This window comes from Mus caroli, chromosome 12, assembly GCF_900094665.2.
Source record: "Mus caroli chromosome 12, CAROLI_EIJ_v1.1, whole genome shotgun sequence".
NCBI classification, from domain to species: domain Eukaryota; kingdom Metazoa; phylum Chordata; class Mammalia; order Rodentia; family Muridae; genus Mus; species Mus caroli.
The window spans coordinates 40,840,338-40,865,800 of NC_034581.1; the positions used below are offsets into that span (position 1 = coordinate 40,840,338).

At 38.9% G+C, this 25,463-nt stretch overlaps 1 protein-coding gene across 3 annotated transcripts in view; it reads right to left on the minus strand.

The window, feature by feature from the left end:
- Positions 1 to 25,463, minus strand: part of Stxbp6 (syntaxin binding protein 6) — a 216,722-nt gene that overhangs the window by 9,211 nt on the left and 182,048 nt on the right. The window lies entirely within an intron of this gene.

Sequence of the window (25,463 nt, forward strand, 5' to 3'; positions counted from 1 at the left end):
GAGAGAGAGAGAGAGAGAGAGAGAGAGAGAGAGAGAGAGGGAGGGAGAGAGGGAGAGAGAGAGAGAGAGAGTCAGAGGACAACATCTGGAAGTTGGTCTCATCCTTCCATCACATGAGCCACTAACCACTTAGTTAACTGGTGGCACATACCTTACCTGTAGCCACCACACTAATTTATTTTTGATGACAAGTGTCTCACTCAAGTCTAGGTGAGCCTGGGATTCCATCTTTTGGCCTCTACCCTGCAAGTGGGAATTCCAGGCATGAATTCCATGCTCTATAAAGCCTGTGATTCCCCCTAACTCCTTGGGCTGGGGAACTGAACCCAGGGCCTTGTAAATGCTAGGCAAATCCTCTACTGGCTTATGCTTAGTTTTCCAGTTTGTTTTCATCTTTAGTTCGGATCAATAATCCCCAGAAACTTGTGGTCGTAGGGATTTTCTAGATAGAATGTTCTGCACCACTAACTTTTTACTTTACTCCTTTGTCTAGCAATTAGGCCACACTCCCCACTGCATGGCTGAGAGCAATGATTCAATAATGAGCTTTTGAAGTTCAAAGGCGATATGATGGCTTCCAACCTCTGCTCCTATGGTTTGGGTTGGGTGCCTGGGCTTCCATGTGTGAGTTCTAGAATATTAAAAGCGAAGCCACAGCACTGCTAGCAGCTAGCAGGTAGGATACCATCAGAATAACTTGCTTCCGAGGAAAAGTAGCATTTCCACACTCCAGAATGATACCAAAGAAAGTAGAATCCAATCACATCTCCTAAGGTCATGCATCCTTGATCCTCCACTTGCCAAAGTGGCAGCATGACTTGGGAAAGAGCTTGCAGGCACATTAGCCACCAAGGACAAGCACAATGCCCAACGACAACCTCAGGAAAATTTATAGCTATATTTTGTTAACATTGAATGGCATTTTATATACTAGCTTTATGTCTTTCAATAACTTGATTACATCATTTTACTTTGTACCTGGGATGGATACTTCTAACCACAGATAGCTTTTCATAGAAATGTAATTTCCACTAGTCTCCTCTACAAAGGCTGGATAATTTATCCTTTGTGGTAACATTCTGGAGTGTGTGGAAAAGAATCTCAGGTGAAGGGTGCCCGGTCTAGAGGCAGCACCTTCCATTTACATTCTAAAAAAAAAAAAAAAAGTGATTAGGGTTAACTAATCGTAGCTAGCAGCACATAGCTATGCATCCATATATAGAGACACAGCGACATCCATATACATACACACAGTGAGTACAGACTTGAGGTGATTGTACCCCAGGGAAATATGCTTGGGCATAAAGGAAATTCTGGGACTTCAGAACAAATTTTACAGAAGAAACCTTAGTCTTACATTGTTTTCCTATTGTACCAGTAAGTACAATAGCATTTCATTATCAAAGCTAATACCACAGGACTTAGCAAGCAGAAAAACATCCAAAAATATTGCTTCATGTTCCGTCCAAAAATCCGAGGAAGCAGAAAAGCTTGTACGTGGTCATCACACCAGAAAATTACAAGGTTACCACTGAACTTTGGTCTGCTGATGACACCCTCCTTCCTCACAGACATGATGCAGCACTCACTGGGACACGATGATGGGCAGACTAGCATATAGGTATAGGTTTGAGATGGATATTTTCCAGGGTAATTCCAGACTGCTTCTGCCCTCGAAGTGTTCTTGGCAACCTAAGACTTCCAGCTTATGCTACATGACAAGCCAAGTAATACAAAGAAGGGAGAGAGCAGCAGGATAGACTGGGAAGACAGACGAGAGGCTGACCTCTCTCTGATCTATGTTGTCATAAACACACCACAGTTTAACAGGAGCTGTGAGAGAAGATGAGGCAGAAATCTGCAAGCTTCAGTGTGAGAGTTTATGCTGATTGTCAACGTGACAAGTTTACTATTGCCTAGGAGACATACCTCTGGGAATGCCTATGAGAGCATTTCCAAAGAGGCTTGACTAGGAAAGAGACCCACCCTGAAAGTAGAAGGTACTATCCCACGGGGGTAAGGCTCGGACTGAATAAAGAAGACTATGAGTGGAACACCACCATTCTCTATGCTTTGACTGGGGAGGTCATCTGGCCAGCTGTCCCCTCTCACTGCACAGACTTCCCTGCCTTTCCTGCTATGATGGCCTTTACTATCAAACTGTGAGGAAAGACAATATCCTTTTCCCTGAGAGTTGCTTCTTGATGGATATTTGATCACAGAAATAAAGGAAAGTAGCACAGGGCTGTGAAGATGGTTCCGTTGGCATGGTAGCTGCTGCACAGGCATGCAGAACTGGGTTCCATACCCAGAACTCTTAGGAAAGCATCAGGTGTGGGGTTGCATGCCACACTTCTGGGGGGGTAGAGACAAGTGGGTCACTGGGATTCTCTGAGCAGCCAGTATAGCCACGTCAGGAATTTCAGATCCTGGTGAGATCAATAGAGTAGAGGAGCTGGAGAGATGGCTCAGTTGTTAAGAGCATTCATGCTCTTGCAGACGACCCACATTTAGTTCCCAGCGTTCCACATCAGGCAGCTCACAAAGGTTTGCCACTCCAGATCTAGGGGAAGCTTCTGGGATACATGGATATCTGTACACAAACAGACGGACATATACACATGAATAACAATAAATTTAAAAAGAAAACAAAGTAGACAGCGATAAAAAGGAGGAAACCCAAGTTTAGCTTCTGGCCTCCACAGAAGGTCTTCACGCACGTGCACACACACACACACACACACACACACACACACACACACACATGGAAATTTTAATGCAGAAGAAGTGGGGCCATCCCCACTGGATTGTGGGGAAAACATGAGAGGTCCTAGAAAGCCATAACCAAGTTTAATGTAGTTATTCTGATGGAGCATGTGGAAATAAAAATTCATTTGAAAGGGGATCAACTGGATTGAGAATGCCCTTGAAGAAACTGCTAGACATTGACACCACCCCCACCCCACCCCTACCCCACACCCAGGGAAGTGCTTTCTGGGTTCAGCTGCCAAAGTGCACAGAGGTATAAGGACTACGACAGCTGTGGTATAACGGACCAGGCTACAACCTTGAGCTAGGAATAGATTTTTAACAATTTTGCCAATGAGGTACAGGTTTTACAAGCGTATAAAATGTAAAACTTACAGAGTCATGGTGGCTTGATTAAGGCTGCAGAAAGCCGCAGAAGGCAATGTGAGGCAGGCTTGAATTCCCTGTGAGGGCATGAGTCTTTTACCTGAAGCTGTGAGGCTGAAGTACATATTACACTGGAGGCCCCAGGAGATGCCAGGAATGTGGGATGTCAGTCTCAGAAACTCTCAGGTATGGAGTGGAAGGAGATCAAGAAAGACCATGGGGGTTACAGCAGCAGACTTAGATGTTGCTACCAAAGGTTGTTGGAGCCCATGAGATGCTATGAGCTCCAGAAGCCAGCCAAGCAGCAGCCACAGAATTTGGTGTTTTTCCTGCCATGTTTTGAGCTTGCTTTGGTCTGATATTTCCTTGCTATGTCCTTGTTCCTCCTTTACAAAACAGGAATGTTTACCCTGTGCAATTGCTTATAGGAAGTATGTGATATGAGGTTTACAGATAAGTGATCACTTTGAGATACAGATTCACTATGGATTTTTAAAAAAGTATTAACATTATAATAAGACTTTGGAGACTTTTCAAGATCAGATGAATGTATTTTGCATTGTGAGATGTCCTTTAGTCCGTGGGGATCTGTACTTTAAAAGTGGACAAAGGCTGGTTGGCCTCTGCACCCCGGAGCTAAGGCTGTTCCACAGTCCTCTGTACACAGGTCCTCCCAAGAGAGAGCTGTTCTCCCAGGAGTGCTTTCACTCCCAGGCTCAGAGGTGAGAGAGCCACTTTCTCTCTAATAAATGTCTGGAGCAGTGCAGCAAGGAGTGAATGAGGGTGGGGGCACAGGAACAGTGGAGTGGTCTTGTAGGTCATCAATGGGAGAAGAGGCCCTTGGTCCTGTGAAGGCTCAATGCCCTAGTGAAGGGGAATGCCAGGATCAGGAAACAGGACTGAGTGAGTTGGTGAGCATAGGGAAGGGGGATAGGATAGGGAGTTTTCAGAGGGGAAAGCAAGGACAGGGGATAACATTTGAAATGTAAATAAAGAAAATATCTAATTAAAAAAAAAGGAATGCTACTAAATGTGGACAAGGTATGGATCTGAGATGGCTAATCTTAATCATTAATTTGTTAACAGAATTTAGTGACTCTAAAAGATATACACAGGCTGGGTAAAGATCTGATCATAGGTGACACCAGGTCTGGGCTGGGGTCCTGGGCTGAGTAAAAAGGCAAAAGTGAGTAGAGCATCAATATCCATGTCTTCTTGACTGTAGATGCAATATGACCATCTGTCTCCCACTGCATTGCATAGCTAGAGCTGCCATCATAACCTTCTCTTTCCTCTTAGCACAGACTGCACTTCAAAGTTGGAGCCAGAAAAATGCTTTCATAATTTTGTTCTGGTCAGGGGTTTTGTCATGGCATTGAGAAAAGTAACGAACACATCTTGGTTAAGAATAGTTGTATTGTTAATTAAAGAGACTTTAAAAGTAACTGCAATAAAATTAAGAGTATATAACTACCATCTTGTATAATTAACCTCTATGACTTTCTAAGTTATATACACCTATGAATGTGGACTGAATCTCCTAGGGGTAAGCCACACTGCTTCTATGCCATGGTGTTTTTGAAACGAAACTTGGACATGATGTTAGTTGATGTCACAACCAGTCTCTTATAGTTGTTATAGAAGGAGAAACACATGATATGGGATAAAATGGAAGCACCTGCTGTGCTTAAAGAAGACATGGATGAGCCGGGCAGTGGTGGTGTGCACCTTAATCCCAGCACTTGGGAGGCAGAGGCACCCAATCTCAGAGGTGGATTTCTGAGTTCGAGGCCAGCCTGGTCTACAGAGTGAGTTCTAGGACAGCCAGGGCTACACAGAGAAACCCTGTCTCAAAAAACAAAACAAAACAAAACAAAACAAAACAAAACAAAACAAAACAATGACCACTGCTAATAGGACATCCACCTTCAGCTATTTGCAGGCATTAGAATGAATCTGAAAACAAACAAACAAACAAAAAAAAAAACCCAAAAAAAAACCCCAAAAACATTTTTTTTTTGTTTCCAGCTAAAATGGCCTCTCCTAGTTGGAATTCTATCCATATTTTAAGGCCAGGGAAACTCCTTAATCCCCAGGGTTTTATCAGGCTCCAGCTCAATCCCATTCCTTCACACAATGATAAGCACAATATGCCTTCAAGTATAATGTAGTACTCCTCTTCTATTTACCCTTTCAATATTCAGTGCCATAACTTTCAGCAGAATCCCGGACTTCCTGAGTATCCCCTTTCACTTTTTTTTTTTTAACTATTCCCTAATCCTATAATCATTTCTCTGTTTTGACTTATATCTGTTCACTTGATTTTCTTCTTTTGGGAACCCTTAATTGTGCTGTAATTGTAGGGCGGTGGCCTTTCCCTGTGGCAATATTATCCAGCACATAAGTTTCAGGGACACAAGTCTTTATCTCTCATAAGCTTAAGCTCAGATCCATGTTTGTTCTTAACTGGACTCCAACTGAATGCCCCAAAGGTACCTCAAAATTCAGTCTGTCTAAATGTAACCCTATGATTTTTCAACCACAGGGTTCCTGTTTCAATAAATGACCCTAATATCTCCCCATCTGACCCAAGGCTGAAATCTAGGGGTTGAGTCCCAACTTTTCTGTTACTGTCACCATAACACAGGTAAGCATTTTCTGAAGCTTGCTACACTGCACTGTTCACCACTCTCATGCTCCACACACAGAGTCACAGTCATATTCCTTTTTTTTTCTCATTAATACAATTCTTATAGTTATTAAAAAGGGTGTTGCTAGCTCACAGGGCAGAAACTGAGGCTTTTAGTGGATGCTGAAAATAGTTGTTTGAAACTTTTAGTAAACACTCAGAACTCCTCACAGCAGGCATACCATTTGCCAGGTATTGATGTAGTGACATACTTGGTATTCATGCCTATGTTACGTATCTGGTGTTCAGTTTCTTTACACTTAAATGTGGGGCATGCTATCCATCCATTTGTCTACTACAGAGGACACTGTGATGAAAATAAAGTAACTAAAGTAATAGCTGTGCTTGGTGAAGGTGCATCACTCCACAGCCTCTCTTAGGAAGGCCACACAGGCTTTCCAGAGAAGTTCTGGGAAGTGAGCAATCAGTTGCACTTATCTGTCTTTCCCGTCTCAACATGGGCTAAATGTCTTGTAGCTAATAGAAGATGCTTCTTGGTTGTCTATTGGAAGCCCGTTGTCTTACTTAGGGGGGAGATTGGCACATAGTCATTAAGTGAAATAAGGTTGTGTAAACAGGGGACCTTACTCAGAAGTTACTCACAATTAATATTGTGCTGTTAAGTCAGGAAATCATGCAATCTCCTGCGACAGATAGAATCATAATTCTTTCTAAATAGATAGGAAGCATATTAATAACCAGATTTATTCAAATAGTCAGAGAAGAAGCTGTCAACCGCAGCAAATGAAGTCAACTGCCTTTTGAATCGCAGACTGGGGAGCACAGACCAGTCTGGCTCCACTGATGTTGACTTCACATCAGTTCTGCTTGATGGAGCCTTAATACAAGCTCCTGTTAGCTTATTTTATGTTCTGCAGTTTAGAAAACTGTTGGGAGAGAAACTTGATAGAAAGCCTCTTCGTTGCATACGGTTGCTATTTGAACACAATCAAGAGAAAACAAGGAAGGGAATGAGGGGGAAAGTGGAAAGTATTTAGAAAGTAATAAAGGAAGAAAATTAAGAACAGCTTTTTTAATACATAAACTATACCAATAGCTTTGATGTCAATGGTAATTAATTTGATAATTGTAGACTTCTGCCCATGTGTTGGCAGTTAAAAATGTTAAATTCTATCCACTAACAAGGTAATTTAAAAGACTTCAGCAGCTATTTCTTATATATAATGTGTATATAACTTAAATATGCATCATTCATATTGTTTAGGAAATAAAGAAGGAAATCATCTAGAAATAAATGGCAGCTAAATAAATGCACATATAGCCTAGTAAACAAACATTTTTAAAAGATTTTTTAAACGAATATTTTAAAGGTTTTAAAGTGTGTGTGTGTGTGTGTGTGTGTGTGTGTGTGTGTGTGTATGTGTCTGTCTGTCTGTCTTGGGTGACTGTAGTTTCAAGTGGAGGCCATTTGAGGGAATCAGATCCTTCTGGAACTGGAGTTATAAGTAGGTGTGAGCTACCTAATATGGGTTCTGAGAGCTGCCCTAGGGTTCTCTGAAAGAGCTAGAAGCACTCTTAACAACCAAGCCATTTCTCTAGCTCCAAATAGGCTTGTAAACGTAGTTTGACTTTGCTTGGACTATTTGTATTAGAAAATCTATCTAACAACTTAGGAATAACTATGCAATAAAGCCCCACTTACCAAAGTAGACTATAAATCTTTGGCAGAAAGATTTATTATAATAAATCTGTTACTATACCAACACCATCAATACTCTCATATTATATGCTAAAAATGTTCAATAATAATTTGTTCCCCAAGTAGATTAAATGGCTTCTATTAAAATTTTACCTATGTTATTAACTCACTTAACAAGACAATTGCCACAGGTAAGGAAGGTATAATGTACAATTAAGCTTGGCTTAGCTCAGTAACATACACATTACTTTTAGTGAACATTAGTATGTGGGATTAGTCTTGAACGTTCTTCTTTCCTTCTTTTCTACTTCCAGTCTACCTTTAGTAAAATAAAGTTTCACGAAGACCTGGCTTCTTGCTGCCTACTAAATGTGCTCACACTACTTACACACTGCTCCTTTCCTGTGATGAACACTCCACCTGTGCCTACCACTGCTACTTCAGTCTCATGGTACTCATGGTGCTTCAAAGCAGATACCACTTAGTACTGTGACTGCACTAAACATCTCAAACTGAATACAATTTAAATGCCAATGACACTAATTGTTATTTATATGAAATTAGTAATAATATGTAGATACTTCCTAAGCTAAATAATTTGGTTCCTAGTTCACAGACTCCATTAATTATATAAGATTAATACTAGACTAAAAACAATAACAAGCTCTTTATATATTATACAGGCTAACCAATAATACCACACCAGTGCATGCCAGTGTTGGAAGTCCCTATCGCCCCTTTAAAGATAAAAGTTCTTCTAAAGGGCAAATTTGACTTGTATTTTTGTGTTGATGGCCACTTATATAAAGTCTTTTTTGAAAACAATGATTATATCAAGCCTTTCTAAAAGAAACATATTAACTTTTGTTAGGGCCAGATGCAATATGAATTCAGCCAATCACAGAAAAGCTCTCATTTCTGTACATCTATAAGGCAAGAGGTATTATAGTGAGGTGCTACGGTTCCAATGAAGGTATTCTCACCAGAATTTACAGTTACAGAAGTACATGGTAAGGCTGGTGGAACAGCTACTTCAACTGCCTTGTCACTGACTCCAGACCTCTTAGATACTTCAGTCGGCCTGTCCCCAAATGGTTCTTTGGGTTAAAAAAACATGGCACAAAGAAAGCATAATGGTATGTCAAAATAACTTTATAAAATATGATCTAGTCAGGATCTTTCTTGCAGAATTTTGGAAAACCTTTCATAAACTAATATGGACCCTGCATTTAAATGAGGTAAGGATGAAGGGAAAGTATGATTATGCAACTTCCCAAACTGAATTATTTGTGGAGTCCTCTTGGACAGGGCACTGAGGTAGAATTTGTGTTGGAGAGCTCTGCAAAGAACTATATTTCACTTCTAAATTAAAGGGAAGAAAGTAAATCTAGGCTGTCTCCATCAATTTAGTAATAGGTAGACAAGTCGTGTAATTATATTCAAAGGGCTTGCTTTATAGAGGCTGTAAAACAGATATAGCATGCTGAATGGCAGTTCTAGAATTATCTTTTGTTTCAGTTTGGTGGGTAATTTCAGGGACCATGAAGCCTGCTTGTTGCCTGGAGCTGGATGACCAAGACAAATGGACCCAGCATCCAGGAATATTTTGTAAACCCATAAATTCCAAATCCTACTTTAAAGAGAACTTGCAATTTTTTGTTGGACTTAGTAAGGAAGAAAACTGGCCCTTTCTGCCAAATGCATACCTTCTGTTGGCTATGTCAAGGTAGCTTAGTGGAACCTTAAAGACCCGAGGAAAAAGCCCTGTTCTCTCTCCTTATCATAAATAAGTATGAGTTCATAATTTTCCTCTCAATTCCAATAGGCTCCATGATGAAGGCCAAACATTCAGGATATTATCCATGTCCCTTTCAACACTTAAAGTTAGGATATGAAAAAAAATCATCAATACCTTTTTTTATTATTAATTTAGCTTTGGTTACTGGGGGTTTGCTCTTATGAGTTATAGCCTATGAGAAAAACAAATACAAGAATAAACCTGTTGGTACTGTTCAGAGAATATCAGGCTCAAAAAGATGGCACTTCAAACAACATACCCCTTACAATCTAACCTTGAGAAATGGATTTGTCTTTTGTGTCTAGTTATGGATGGTACATATCAGTAATGATTTGCAAGTCTATGGTCTTAATAAGTAGGAAGTTAGTAGCTTTTATTTTAAGAATTACAATTTCAAGTATATAATACAGAATCCCTTTAGGTAATGCTATGTGCTATAGAGAAAACTCAGTTCAACATGTGGGGTCTGCTACTTCCTAGCTGTATAACACTGAATAAATTACCTTCACCTCTGTGCTTCAGTTTCATTGCTTATCATGAGGTCAGTATGGTACCTACTCTCCGAGATTGGATTGTGGGAACTGTTGCAGGCAATGTATAAGTGCAATGTGTAAAGGGCACACACCGAAGACAATCAACATCAGTCATAAACAAACAAACAAAACAAAACAACCAAACTGGCACTAAAATCCTTCTGTTAGGCTTTCTACCTCGGCCTACCCTACCTTCCATATCCCCATCACCGTGAACAGTCTTCTGTGGCTCTCTCTCATACCTTCCTTGTTTTGAACACCCAGTGTGATGTTCCTCACCCACTGTGTTATAACTCTTCTCTTACGAGTGTGAAGACGGTCAGTGGGTAAGAGCACTTGGTATCGAATATGAGGAGTTGGTTTAGACCATAGCATACACATACAAGCCCAAGTGTGGCTGTATACACCTTTAACACCAGAACTGGGGATTGGGGGAAACAGGGAGATCGCTGGGGCTTGGAGGCCAGACCACATAGCCAAAATTTGGTTGACTCTAGGTTCACTGAGAGAACCTGTCTGAAAGGAATGAGGCAGAGAGAGATAGAGCAAGACACCAACATCCTCCTTTGGTTGCTACAGTGAACATAAATGCATGCATGGGCTCACATATGTATAGAACCTCCTGCCCTCAACACACAGACATTCTTCTCTCAGACTCACTGGTGAACTGGTCAAAAAACCACAAAGTCATTGACCAGTTCTTTTGAAGGTCATTCTTTTATGTAGCTTCTAGAACACACTTGTTTGTTTTCTGTCATTCACTTTGAATACTGCCTTTGTTATTTTTCTGATGAGAGAAATAAAGCCAGAAAAGTCTGAGTTTGATTCTGGCCCTCTGGTCTCAGATAAGTTACTCTGAAGCTATAATTTCTATTCAGTATAAAGGGGATAAAAGTACCTGTTTTTCAGGGTCTATTTTGAGAACTAAAAGCAATATACACTTAGCACAATGCTTACTACATATTGTGCTATTCACTTGCCACAGAAAACTTGTTCCACATATAACCTGCCCTGTGTGCCTTGAAGATTATACCTGGACATTAATTTGGTCTTTCTTTCTTCTTCTAACCAGACTATTGACCCAAATTCACAATGGTGCCCACCTTATCTGCCACACCAACATCTTTGATTATATCTCTATCATCCTACCTAAGTATGGTACATCCTACCTCAGTAGGGCACCTCAGCTTGCCACCTATTTCTAGTAACTATGAAATTTGAAATACTCTTGGCCCCATCGAACCACCACAGCATCCTGCATGATTTTTCTCCCACTGCTCTTTAGGTCTCCAGAACTTTGTTTTCCTTACAGACAATTATGTGGGTCATAAAACTTTCATGCTTCAAGGCAGTGCTGGCTTACTCATGACGTGGCAGAATCAACTGGTCAGGCCCCTCCTCTCCTGATCTAGTCCCAGTCTTCTTACTGGAAGCCTTTCACAGCTCTCTCGCCTTCATCTATTGCCTTGCTGTTTCTTCCAAAGTTATGATTTTATAGCATGTTACAGTACATAAACACATATAAAAAATGAGTCTTTGAAGAAAAAGCAACGTGAATAAAAGGCTCAACCAGGAATACTGTGCCCATCTTTGTTTCTCACCTTAGTGGTAGCCCACACTTATGATTTTAGCAGTATCAGTCTATCCTTAGGTGCAGTTGTACTCAGATTTTGCTATCTATCAGTTTTATGCTAGGAGAAAGAGAAGTTCTTTGAAAGAAGTAGATTCTATGAGTTGGGACCAGAAACACAGATACACCTGGAGCATCTTGCTGCCAGACAGTAAGGATGCTTTCAAATGGCAGGGGTGACACTGAATTAAAAGGCTGGTTTAAAGTGGATTCAACAAGGCAAGCTGTGATATTTAGAACTCTAATAGTAATAAAGTTTATAGCAATGAGATAATTATAGTAGATTTATATAAACATTTCCATAACTTTTAAATGCTAGTGAGAAGAAGGTTCATATGAAATATATACCAATGATGTTTAAATACAAAATAAAATTGGATGCCCCATTTATTTGGTTGACTTTAATTAGTAAGGAATAATTTAATATTTAGTTTTTTCATTATTTTAAAATTTGTGTATAAGAGTATGTGTTCTGGTTGGTTGTTAACTTTTATACAAGCTAAACTTATATGGGGAGAGGAACCTAAAATCAGAAAATGCCTCCTACAGATTGTCTGTAGGCAAGTTTGTGGGGGCATTTGCAGGTTAATGGTTGATATTGGAGGGGCCAAGCAACAGTGAGTGGTACCACCCCAGGCAGGCAGAGTTGGGTTGTTTAAGAAACCAGAGTGAGTAAGTCAGTAAGCAGTATTCTTCTCTGGCTTTCTACTTCAGTTCCTGCCTGCAGGTTCCTGCCCTGGCTTCCCTTAAGGAAGGACTCCAAGCTATATGGTGAAAGAAAGCCTTTCCTCCATCAGTTGCTTTCGGTCATGGTGTTCACCACAGCAACAGAAAGCAAAGTAAGACAATGTGCATATATCTGAATGTATGTGGATAGCAATAGAAAATACAGCAAACAGAGAAAGCCAGTGTTTCAGGAAGAGTAGAAACTGTTACAGCAAAGGGCTAACAACCAATTAATGATAAAATGTAACTGAAAGAGTTACAGTGGCATATTTCAAAGTCATGACTACTTCTTCCTGTATTGTTTTTTTGAGGTTATGATTATTTCATTTCATTCTTTTCATTCTTCTTCTCAAACCCTGTAGCATATCCCTCTATTCTCTCCTTCAAATTCATCACCTCCTGTTTTTCATTTATTCCATGTTACATGAATATATGTATATGTAATACATTTACATCCCTAAATATAGCCTGCTCAGTCTATAAGGGGCTACTTGTATCTGTATTTTTAGGGTTGATCATTTGGTACTGGATAACGTATGTGTATGCTCTTGCTTTGGGAATACAACTTCCCCCTCTCTCTGAGCATTCCATAGATACCTGCAGTTCTGATGCTTCGTGGTTCTCCCTCCAGTTCAGCATGTCCATTGTTGATGTCTTTGCTTAGCTTAGGTTTGGGCAGTTATGTTGGTGAGACTTTATGGATTTTTTTCACCCATATGAGATTCCTAGGAGACACAGTCTTATAGCAAACTCCCTAATTCTCTGGCTCTTACACTCCCCCTCTTCAGCAAGCTCCCTAAATATTAGGTGCAGGAGTTGTTCTGAGGATGTCTTCATTAAGACTGGGCCCCACAACTCTGCAATCTAATTGGTGGTGGCTTTCTGTAATGCAAAGAGAAGTTTTCTTGATGGTAGGTGATGACTACAGTTATCCAGATGTAGCTAGGGATTACAGTGGTTTAATAAAGTGGTAGTTGTAGGCTCTTCTCCAAGACTCATGATTTCACTAGCACTAGCTAGTTGGCTAGGTTTCCAGTGCCAGGCATGGAAGAGCTGTTGGTTACTGACAAGGTCACTATCGCAACCTTAGAGTTATTATACCGTGCTGCTCATTGTTGTGGTTCACAGATATGACTATTTCTTCTTTAGAAATTTGGTTGTGTAGAATAGCTCTCATTTTATGGGGGGAAGAAATATATTAATGACTTACAAATTACAGTAAAGGCATTTGTTTGTGCCTGTTAGTTAACACACCAGATTGGTGGTCTGGTGAAAGATTATGCAATGCTGGCCATGCAAAGAAAACAATTCAGTGTTCTGGGAGGAAATCTACCAGATTGAGAATACTGGGTGCCTGTGAATAGGTTGAGCTCAATTCTGCTACCAATGGAACCACATTTATATAGAATTGTCAGGGAAACATAACAAGGATTCAGAGGTTTATCACATTAAGAGAGAGAAGCAGAACTAGTTCCTTTCCTGAAACAATTGTTTGACAACTATATTCCTCTAGGCTCATAAAAAATATGAAAAAAAAGCATTTTGATAAAAGTTGGGAGATCTGTGAAGTTAATAACATAGAAACTTTTGATGTCCTTAATTTAAATAACAGGACTAAGTATAATATGCCAAGCACTCTAACTGTTAATATTGCATATTTTATCTATTTAAGTTACCTTAAGTATGCTAAACATTTAAATTATGATTGCAGTCTAAATTATTCAGTTAAGTAAGTTTTATAAACAATGCTTCAAAGCTTAGAATAACTTTATTTTCCAAGTTATATTTGGTGGAAATATTTAATGACTTGAGCATGAAACAAATCAGAACTAAAAGCTTCCCCTTTGATACAGAAAGTTATAATAGTCTTGAAGGAATGCTGGCAGCATTCTTACACATACCATCTCTTTTCTTGCTTTAAGACTTTGTATACTCTGGTTATTCAGCCCCATGGCACCCTGAATTTTTCTTCTGCCAGCTGAAGAATTCAGATTTATAAATTTTTCTCCCGGCTTGTTGTGTATTTGCTGAAATATTTTTGGGGTCACCTATTATTAACAACAGGTATAGCCCTGGTTGAAAACAGGGTCATAGACAGAACAGTTGTGTTCTCATACACAGCATCCCTTATCTATACCAGTCTAAAATCATGGAGTAAAATGTGCATAGGTCAAAAATATGTGTAGAGGGTGATACATATGTTTCAAAATACATTTATAATTTAAATTAAATTATTAAAACACAATTTAAAATTTCCAGGCAAATCAACAGTTGAAAAATTGAAAAACTGCCAGACAGTTAACAAATAATTTAAAAATTCACCAGTAATTTGCTGTAGTAGTGAACAAAGGTGAAGGAGGCTGACTTATGATCAGGTGCAAATGACTTTCTGAGGAGGTAATATGTTAATCTTTGCTGTGGAAGAGACAAAGTGGGCAAAATCCACATGCAAAGATCTGAAAGAGGATAAACTTGGATATTCTAGGAGCTGAAGAAGGCTGATGGAGCTGCTGATGGGACTATGACTTATGAACAAGAGGTGGAGGATAAACAGGAGCCAGACTGTACGGAACTTATGAATAGATTTTATGTGTAACTGGAAGGTATTGTATTTAAAAACAGGGGTAACATGGACTAAGGTTTTTGAAGCCATTATGCTGCCTACAGTTTGAAAAGGGAGCAAGGAAGGAAGCAGAAAACAAAAGTCCAGAAGGTATCAGAATTATTTCAAGTGAGGGTTAACGGTGGCCTAATGCTGGGATGGTATCAGTGGCAAGAAGATAAATGGGAAGATTTAAGGTTTGTATTAATGGACAGGATGTGAAATATGGATAAGAAGGAAAACAGGATCTGGCTTGAGAAATGGGAATAGTGTTTATAAGATAGAAACAAGAAAAGCAAATATCCTTCATGGTGGCAGGAAAGAATCTAGTATTTCACTTCTTATTGCTTCTGAGATTTCCATGTGAAGCCTACAAAGCAGGAAATGACACTAAGAAGCTTTGTAGAGAAGTCTAGGATGCAGACCACATTCGTAACTTTTCAGAAGAGACTGGGATAAGCTGGCTCAGCGTTCAGCACTAGACAATAGGGAAGGATTCCCAAAATATTCCCTTCAAGAACTGTAAACTTTAGAGTGAAGGGTAAAGCTAAAGATGCCTGCTAAGCAGATGAGTAAAATAGACTGAAAGGCAGGGGGAAACCCAAGTCAATGGGAAGTAAGTCAGGAAAACGTATCAAAGCGGCAGCTGCGAGAATGCCAAGACAATCAGAGAAGAAAAATATTCCGCCCATAAAATGGTAATGTGAAAACTGAATATCCACACATAAAAGATTGAATTTGGTCCCTATGTTGCTCATATGTAGTACTTAACATAGATTAAAGCTAAAAGTAATAGCTAGACTGTACAACACTTAGAAGGAAACACAGGTGTAAGTCTTTATGACCACAATTTAGGTGATAGTTTCTTAGACATAATACCTAAAGCCCAAGTGGCAGAAATAAAAGTAGATAACATAGACCTCATCAATTTTGTGTATACATGTCTGTATGTACATGTGTATGGAAGCTGAAGGTCAACACTGGGTGTCTTCTCCAATTGCTGTCCCTCTTTGAGACAGCTTTGGCTGGCCTGGTGTGGTAGCAAGCCCTTGGGATCCGCCTCTTTCTGTTTCCCTAGAGCTGGGATGATAGGCACACACTCAGTCTGTTTTTTATGGGTACTAGGGATTGAACTTATGTCCTCATGCTTGTGTGGGAAGTACTTATAGACTGAGCTATCTTCTCAGCCTCAGTGTCACCAACATTTAAATAGAAAATTGTGTTTCCACTTCTATTCATCCTTGACACCGTTTCCATGCCTTTATTACTGTACTCAATCAATCACATTATATTGTAATTATCAGTTTAAGTATCTGCTCACTTTATTAGGCTGTGAATTTTAAAAATTTTTCTTTATTGTTTATCCTCATTTGCATACTTTCTGCCAAACAGTCCTAACTATAACTTAGGGGCTATTCATCACATAAAGCTTGTGGTTTAGGTGATAAATAAATCTTTGAAAAGAGGAAGACTTTAATGCAGAGACATAAAAAGAGTGTTCACTAAGTAGAAGAAACACATCAAGGCTTGATTATTATCATGGCATAAGAATGATGTCGTTGTCATCTGATGGAGAGGTCACAAGGTCCTTGTGCTTACAGATAAGCACTAGAGAAACCAGGAATGCTAAGCATTCAGACTTGTCTCTTCAACAAAAGCAATGTGGGTACCTGTTTTTCCACCCAGATAGCCAGGCGTGGATGCTGTAAATAGCTGTATGAGCTGTGATATTTGCAGGGTCAGGCCATACTTGAATCCCTCAGGCTGTTATGTTTAATCTCCAATTCTTATCCCCTACCCTGTTACTGTGAGCATTGCTTCTCAGTCAGTAGAATTCCCAGGAGATATGTCACATGTACTGTGCAGCTTGGTGACCCCTTTGATGCCCTAGATCACACCAGATTTCTTCCCTAGGTCCTTAAGCTATAGAACCTATTCTTGTGGAAGCAGTCTATGTGCTTTGCAAAAGAGTTTTGATGTAGCCATGCTTTAAGCCTTTTTTGTGATAATTGTCACCAGAAAATATTTTCCAAAACTGTACTGAACTTTAATGTGTATAAACCAAACTGCCCAGTGTCAGACTCTAAAAGTCTGAACCAGCCTCAGTTAGCTATATTGTGCTGAACCAGATTTTTTTTTCTTGCCTCCCCTGGACTGTTTCTCTGCTTGCCATAGCTGTTGCAGGAACCTTCACAGTCTGGAACTAAAGACAATAAAAGGAAAATTATTGAGGTTCTGAGAGTGAGGAATCTAGAGTGAATATCGTTTACAAGAAACAAAAACATAACATTTAAGAAATCATGTAGAATATGTGCAACCCAAACAAGTTTCTAGAGAAAGTTACTTCAAAATAACTCCAGATGTATATCAGGTTTATTGTTATAAAATGCTGAGGTTCTTTGGGAATTTAATATGGCTTCCTCAGGTGAAATAAACGACAGCCCAGTGTAGACTGGACAGCAATGGAAAGATGAGTTCTTCCAGCAAGGGTAAGCAGAAGCATTTTCTTAATGTCAACCAGAGATAATGGCAGTACTGCATCCCAAGTCAATGTTTGTCCTGAGTTCAGTACAGTCAAGGTTTTACCTCACTCATGGTGTTTTCTTTTTCCCCAAGATGTCTGCTTATAGGGGCTAATGAGATGGCTCAGTGGTTAAGAGCGCCGACTGCTCTTCTGAAGATCCAGAGTTCAAATCCCAGCAACCACATGGTGGCTCACAACCATCCGTAATGAAATCTGATGCCCTCTTTTGGAGTATCTGAAGACAGCTACAGTGTCTACATATAATAAATAAATAAATCTTTAAAAAAAAGATTTCTGCTTATATGAGCTCTAGAATCTAAATAGAAGAAACATTGAAGATAAAACTCTAACACCTCATTTTCTTAAACCAATAGATATAGATGTCCATTTTGGAAAATGCCAAATTGTTATTTGCTGAGTTCATTCTGCTAAGCATAAACTCATTCAAGAGTTTATAATTTCAGTAAATCTTTTGATTAATAATCATAAAACCCAAAAGGATAAAAAAAGGAGCTACTACAAGGCTATAATTAGCATCTTTCATAGCTGATTAATGGCTTTATGATAACTACGTTTTTGTGAAGAAACCAACAGTAATGTGGTTAGAATTAGCAATGCATAAGGAACCACTTAACTTGAAATAGCAATGAAGTAGATGAACAGCCACAGAATAAAGGTAACATTCATGATAAGTTTTCGTTGCATTATGTTGAATATAGCAAGAAACACTCTATTGTAGTTACTATGTTACTTTGCAAGTGGGATAAGGCATTATTGCTATATAGTTGATTCCTATCCCTATAAGGTAGCAAGCAGAATTCATTCAGCCCATTAGTTGCTTTTCCTATTGCTGGGACAAAATACCTGATAGAGGCAAGTTACGGAAGGATTGGTCTGGCTCACAGTTTTAGTCTTTCAGAATACTCTGACCCTCACATGAACCTGAGAATCAGTTCTCATATTCTAATTTGATGAATATAAAGTTGAGAACTTCAAGTCAAAGACAAAGCTTATACAATAAGGCCATGCTAATGGCATCATTCCAATTCTGTCTGGCGGACAGTGGTAGTGGGCATTTTTACCATTTCTCTGGTACTTAGCAATTTTGAAATTATGCAATCCTAGTATGTTTCATTAATCAGTTATTCTATGGTATTTTGTTTGATTACTAATGAATTCCTGTGATACATTTTTATTTCCTAAGAATGTTCTGAAAACTGACAAGTTGTCATTAAAATCCACTACAATTATCATTAACGGAATCCAATTATGATCAATTAACATAAAAGAATTAATATACACTGTTCTATTTTTAAGCACTAATATTTCTTCAATTCATATTAACAAGTTCCAAATTGAAAGGAATGGCCCACCAACTGTAGATCTGGTTGTGTATCACCAGAGTCACAAATGTAACTCATTTCCATCTATGCCATTATTAGAAAATATAATTTGCTATGGGACAACATGTGCCAAAATAATGTTAAATGCTTTATACTCATTATATCCTAATGGCTGCTGTTTAAGATAGGTAGTCATGATCTCTTAGCCTAGTGAAATACTGAAACTCACATAGAAGTATACCAGTAGCCAGTGATAAAATGTTGATTCGATTAACTATGGTTGGCTTCAGTATCATTCCTTTTTATACTATGGAATTTTCTACATTTTCTTAAAGGCAGAATTGTGAGGCAGAATCTAAGTGCCAAGAGTGGCTTTTCCCTTGTCACCTGTTTTCTCTTAGATCAGCTTAGCAACCAAAACCACAGATCTTCTGGGAATCTAGGTCTGACCTTTTGAAACTAAATAAGGAATTCTACCCATGCTCCTAGAAAACAATTTGCATTTCTCTAATAGAATGTTCAGAAAATGTACCCAAACTGTTGTCTACTGAGCTCTACATTCTGTTTTTCAAATGTAGAGCCTCTTTCTAGAGTTCCTTTGAGTTTCTGGCATCTCCAGGCATAACATGTATCTTTCGTAGGTGTTCATTGATACTGGCTGAATGGATGGGAAATTGACCATGAATAAAAGAAATATGGATTTATAAAAATAGGATAAGGTTAGGACATATGCCCAAATCCAATTCTCATTTGTCATTTATCATAGATTATAACATAGCTACTACAGAAAGTGCAACTTATGGACATGGGGAAAAATTAATTTGGTTTAACTTTCCCCCCAAAATTGTTAGGGGTTTCTTTATTCTGTTGAAGATCTAATCGTATATAAATTACATCAAGTCCAAGATATTTGATGTAAATAGAAAAAAATTCACTGGAAACATTATTGTGTACAAAGTTGTTAAGATCTGACAGAAGAAAAAAAAAGATGAAATACAAAATGAGTGAAAACCAAAACAAATTTTGCTTTTTTCTTGTGTTTATTCCATTAGATAAAATGAAGACTGTTGTTCATACCCTCCTTTTGAAATACTTGACTTGAAAAGGAAAAGGGTTAAACAATCTTTAAGTACACTCCTTCCCCAGTCGTCATAATGTTAAGATGAAAAAACGAATGACAATGAAGACATTTGTCCATTTAAAGAGACTTTACATGCTATGGGTTGGATTTTGCAAATGGCATGACTAGGCATTTATAATCCTTGTGGGAAGAACCTGTACATACTGAGGGATGAGTGGTCCTCGTAACTGTAAGGCATGTGACTCAGACCTCACAGAACTACCAGACCAAGTTTATCATCCGGATTTGAAATGCAGAATTTCAAGCAGTGTTTCCTAAGAGTTTTGCATCATAATACAGATGAATGTTTGACAGATCTAATGCCAGGGATCTACAGAATTGTGTCTGTTTCTCAATTCCTCTCCCATTCTCTCTCATATATGTTTAAGCATGTATTTTAAGGAGCCCCTTGTGATAAAAGTAGTAATATGGCCAATGAATTGTAAGTAGAAGCAATGAGTGCTACGTTCATGCAGGAGTAATGGAAGCTCTCCGGTGGGCCTCCAGTTCTCTTCTTCACTGTGGAACTTACTCTGGAAGGGCAAAGACAAAGCAAACAGGATCCTTGGTTCACAACTTAGAAGCTGTTCGTGGAAAGACCTAAAGTCACAGGTCTTGTCGGAGAATAGAAGAGTTCCACTTGTGAACTCATGAGGATTGTGATGTGATTCTGCTGTAGTAAATGAGTTCGGAACCCTGGGAGGGGTGATGCTCAAAGTTTCATTATACTCTGAGGAGACTGCCCAGATTTAGAAAGCTCTTGAAAAATGCTTGATTCACTTAAACACATGGAGTTGAAAATATTGTTTTACTACACATGTGGGCGGGAGGGGGAAAATGGGTAAGTGGAGTTTGTAAGCATGCAGTGGATGCAATTATCTACCTGAAACTCTTTAACATGTTGTTTTGTAATAATAAAGGAACATGGGTTATGTAATTAAAAATCAGGTTTTTCTTTATAGAAAGTTATTTTTCCTCATGTCTTTAAGGAAAGATAGGTGCTTTTAGAAAACAAGTGCTAAAAACCCTAATTTTAAAATGGATTAAAATAAAGAGACCTAAACTTCAGATTAATACGCTAATATAAGCATCCTATTTCTGCATTTGACTTGTGACTACAACTTCTACTGACAGAATATTAGCTCCTGGTGACCACACCCATAATGCATTTTCTCTCCTCTGCAGTCTGAATGAAAACAAAATTATTTGCTTCTTTTCTTATTAAAAAGTCTTCCTTTGGGTACACTTAAAGAACAAAATGACCAAGTAACAAATACTATAGCATTCAAGTGTGATGATGCAGTGAGATCCCATTCACTACTATGGAGACTGGACACCACAGCAGCTGCAGCGTCATGCTGTGTCGTCACTTTCAGAAAGTTGTCAGTGACACCTGTTAGTAAGGACTTCTCTCATGTGTGTGTGGGAAATCACATGTATTTATATTTGAATGATGGGATGATTGTGATATGGACATTCATACATATTTCATACTCAGCTGAGTACCGACAAGGACTTTGCAGGAATAAGATACACTGAAACAATTGGTCTAAATAAACACCAAAGACAACTAACAGTTGAGAATTCACAGTGCAGAAATGAAAACCAAACGGCAGGCAGAAAGGTCTCAACTGACAGACAGACAGACATTTCTTTTTGTTAGTTCTTGTAGTAGGGAGAGACAGCAGGGTGTAGATTTAAAGGTCAAAGATCAGCAAGGCAAAAAAAAAAAAACTAAACAAAACAGTGAATGGGAAAAGACAATCTTTTCTTAATTCTTTAAATCTTCTGGGAAAAAAATTCTTGCTTCAAGTAAAATTTTACACGAGTCCAATTAGGCATTTTGCTGCAGGATGGAGCTATAATTAAAGCCTTACCTTATATGGCTAATGTGCAGCTGCTGGCAGAATGTTCTAACATCTCATCATATTGACATTAGTTTGACAAAATGTAGTAATCATTTCCTTTTGTGGATAAGGAAGATATCAAGAACATGCATATTTTAATTTGTATGTTAGCTGATCCAGACATAATTATTAGAGGTTACAGGGTATATACGGCACTGCAATTTTCCCCATTCTCCTTTTAGGTAATTAAATGCTTTGCTTATTTTGAATCCATGTAACTTGACACAAATGCTCCAAAACAAGGGGGAAAACAGCAGGAAAGATGAAAGGGGGGCAGAGACACAAACTCCACAAAGCACAGGAACTTCATGTTTTTATATAAAGAACTCCAGAAGTTAGACTCCAGAGAATCAAATAACCCTTTTAAAAATGGGGTAGAGAGCTAAATAAAGAATTCTCAACTAAGGAATACCGAATGGCTGAGAAGCACCTAAAAAAATGTTCAACATCCTTAGTCATCAGAGAAATGCAAATCAAAACAACCCTGAGATTCCACCTCACACCAGTCAGAATGGCTAAGATAAAAAAACTCAGATAACAGCAGATGCTAGAGAGGATGTGGAGAAAGAGGAACACTCCTCCATTTCTGGTGTGATTGCAAGCTGGTACAACCACTCTAGAAATCAGTTTGGCACTTCCTCAGAAAATTGGACATAGTACTACCTAAGGGTCCCAGCAATGCCACTCCTGGGCATACAACCAGAAGATGCTCCAATATGTAATAAGGACACATGCTCCACTATGTTCATAGCAGCCTTATTTATGATAGCCAGAAGCTGGAAAGAACCCAGATATCCCTCAACAGAGGAATGGATACAGAAAATGTGGTACATTTACACAATGGAGTAACTCAGCTATTAAAAACAATGAATTTATGAAATTCTTATGTATCTGGAGGATATCATCTTGAATGAGGTAACCCAGTCACAAAAGAACACACATGATATGCACTCACTGATAAGTGGATTTTAGCCCAGAGCTCAGAATACCCAAGATACAATTTGCAAAACACATGATACTCAAGAAGAAGGAAGACCAAAGTGTGGACACTTTGATCCTTATTAGAAAGGGGAACAAAATATCCATGGAAGGAGTTACAAAGACAAAGTGTTGAGCAGAGACTGAAGGAATGACCATCCATAGACTGCCCCAGCTCAGGATCCATCCCATATACAGCCACCAAACCCAGATACTATTGTAGATGCCAACAAGAGCTTGATGACAGGAGCCTGATATAGCTGTCTCCTGTGAGGTCTGTCAGAGCCTGACAAATACAGAAGTGGATGCTCACAGCTATCCATTGGATGGAGCACAGGGTCCCCAATGAAGGAGCTAGAGAAAGTACCCCAGGAGCTGGAGGGGTTTGCAGCCCCATAGGAGGAGCAGCAATATGAACTAATCAGTACCCCCAGAGCTCCCTGGGACAAAACCACCAACCAAACAAAACACATGGTGGGACTCATGGCTTTAGCTGCATATGTAGCAGAGGATGGCATAGTTGGTCATCAATGGGCGGAGAGATCCTTGGTCCTGTGAAGGCTCTATGCCCCAGGATAGGAGAGTGCCAGGGCCAGAAAGCGGGAATGGGTGGGTTGGTGAGTAGGGGGAGGGGGAAGGAGTTTCTGAGGGGAAACCAGGAAAGGGGATAACATTTTAAATGTAAATAAAGAAAATATATAATAAAAAGAAAGGAAAAAATACCCATTGGTTAAAAAAATGAAAAGAAAATATTAGAAAGTAGCCTCAGGGTGCAGATTTATAGGTCTGCCTGGCACCTACTGCTACCACAATATCTAAATTCATACCCCATTAAGAAGCCAGTGGTGAGCCAGGTATGGTGGCACATGGCTTTGACCCCAGCTGAGTTCAAGGCCAGTCTAGTCTACAGAGAGTGGACACTCAGAGCTGTTACACAGAAAAACCTGTCTTGGAAAAAAACCAAAAAACACAAAACAAGTGATAAAACAAACAAAGAAACTGACAAGAAAAGCTAATGGTATCTGGTTTTCTTTGTTTACATTTAGTAATATAAGCATAGCTACATGTGACATCTGGGCTCTTAATGTCATTTAACTACAGTGTATCATGTCTCAAAATACAGTAAGTGTACAGTGGACACAACCCTGCTCTGAGTCTAGAAGGTCTGGGACACAGCTCAATTCTAATAGGACAGAACAAAGACCAGTCTTTCCTTTGGACTTGTCTACGTGTCTTCCATACAGTCATGTCTTGACAGTGTGTTTGAAATGCCCTGTAGAATTGCAAATGGATAGAAATAGAAATCAGCCCAAAAAGCAAACCAAACCAAGATAAAAACAACAACAACAACAACAACAACAAAAAAAAATCCCTAATGTTTTCTCTCAGCTTGCCAAACAAAAAAAAATCTTTTTCATGTTTTCACATTCTAGTCAAGTATCTGCATTGCTGAAGTCAGAACGTTCCTGGCAAAATGGGCATCAAAATGTGTGGTGTGGTGTGGTTGTGAAGTTAAAGGATACAAACATTTCTTAAAATGGCGGATATTTTTGATCAAGAACATAATCCTGTGAAGTAAGCACATTGGAAATGCACCTTTTACAAATGCCCCGAGGGACGGGAAGTGTGAGCATCAGCACCTATGTGCATGATAACTCCGTTGCCTTCCGATTTTTATTTCCTGATATTTATTCTTTTATATACTTAAAAATTCTCAACACTTATATAGTAGTTCTTCTTTTTTAAAAGTTAAACATGCTTAAAACCAAACAAAATACAAACCATTAAAACAGAATACATAAGAAAAAAAAATCTCAGATCATTCAAAGGTCAACAGGCCTTGAGAATAAACACTGAAAACATTACAAAGATCTCCCTTCTCAATTGGGAACCTGGCTGGGGAAATCCACAGGGAGCCGACTCTGAGTGAAAGTTGCATTGTCTGTCCCTCTCTGCCCTCCTGGCTCTATGCTCTAATTTTAGACATACTGGCCTTGACAACATTCCTTAACAACATGATCAGCAGCAAACAGTCCTAAATGTGACATTTCCCACACCGAGAAAGAAACAGAATTCTATACCCGCTTTTTGTAGTTAATACATTTTAGCTAAACACACACACACACACACACACACACACACACACATCACCACCACCACCACCACCACCACCACCACCACCACCACCACCACCACCATTGTGAATTCTTTAAAATTCTATTGCCCTTTATGTTTTCAAAATACATGGTTATCTTTTGAAATGTATCCAATATTGTTTCTGACTAAACACTTACTGAAAATCTTTCAGGTAATTTTCAGAACAATCAGTTCTACAAATGGCCAACTAGTAAATCCTTTGAGTTTCTCAAGTGATAGTGTTTCCATTACATCTGCTGTTATATTATGGAACCTTGGGTGGTATGGAGGTAAGGGGTGTGGCATGTTCCAATAAAACTTAATTTACTAGAATGGGCTGGGTTTGATCAGAGGCCTGAAATTTACAGACTTCTCTGCCCTAGTGTCCTAAGTAGTAAGTCAACATGGCTGGCTGGTGTTAGAACACAAAGGTGTATACAGCACATTATTTTGATATATCTTACAAAATATTTAGGCACCAGTAAAACATAATTTTAAATATATAGTGTTCCATATTTTCAAACCAAAAAATTAGAAAGACAATTGAGTAATGAATTACTCTATCCTATGTCCTGTAAAGAAAAATATTCCAATCTTTAATATATAAAAGAAGTCCCCAGTGCCTTAGAAATATGGCAACCATGTCTGTTACAACTTTCCATTTCTGAAACATAACAGCACT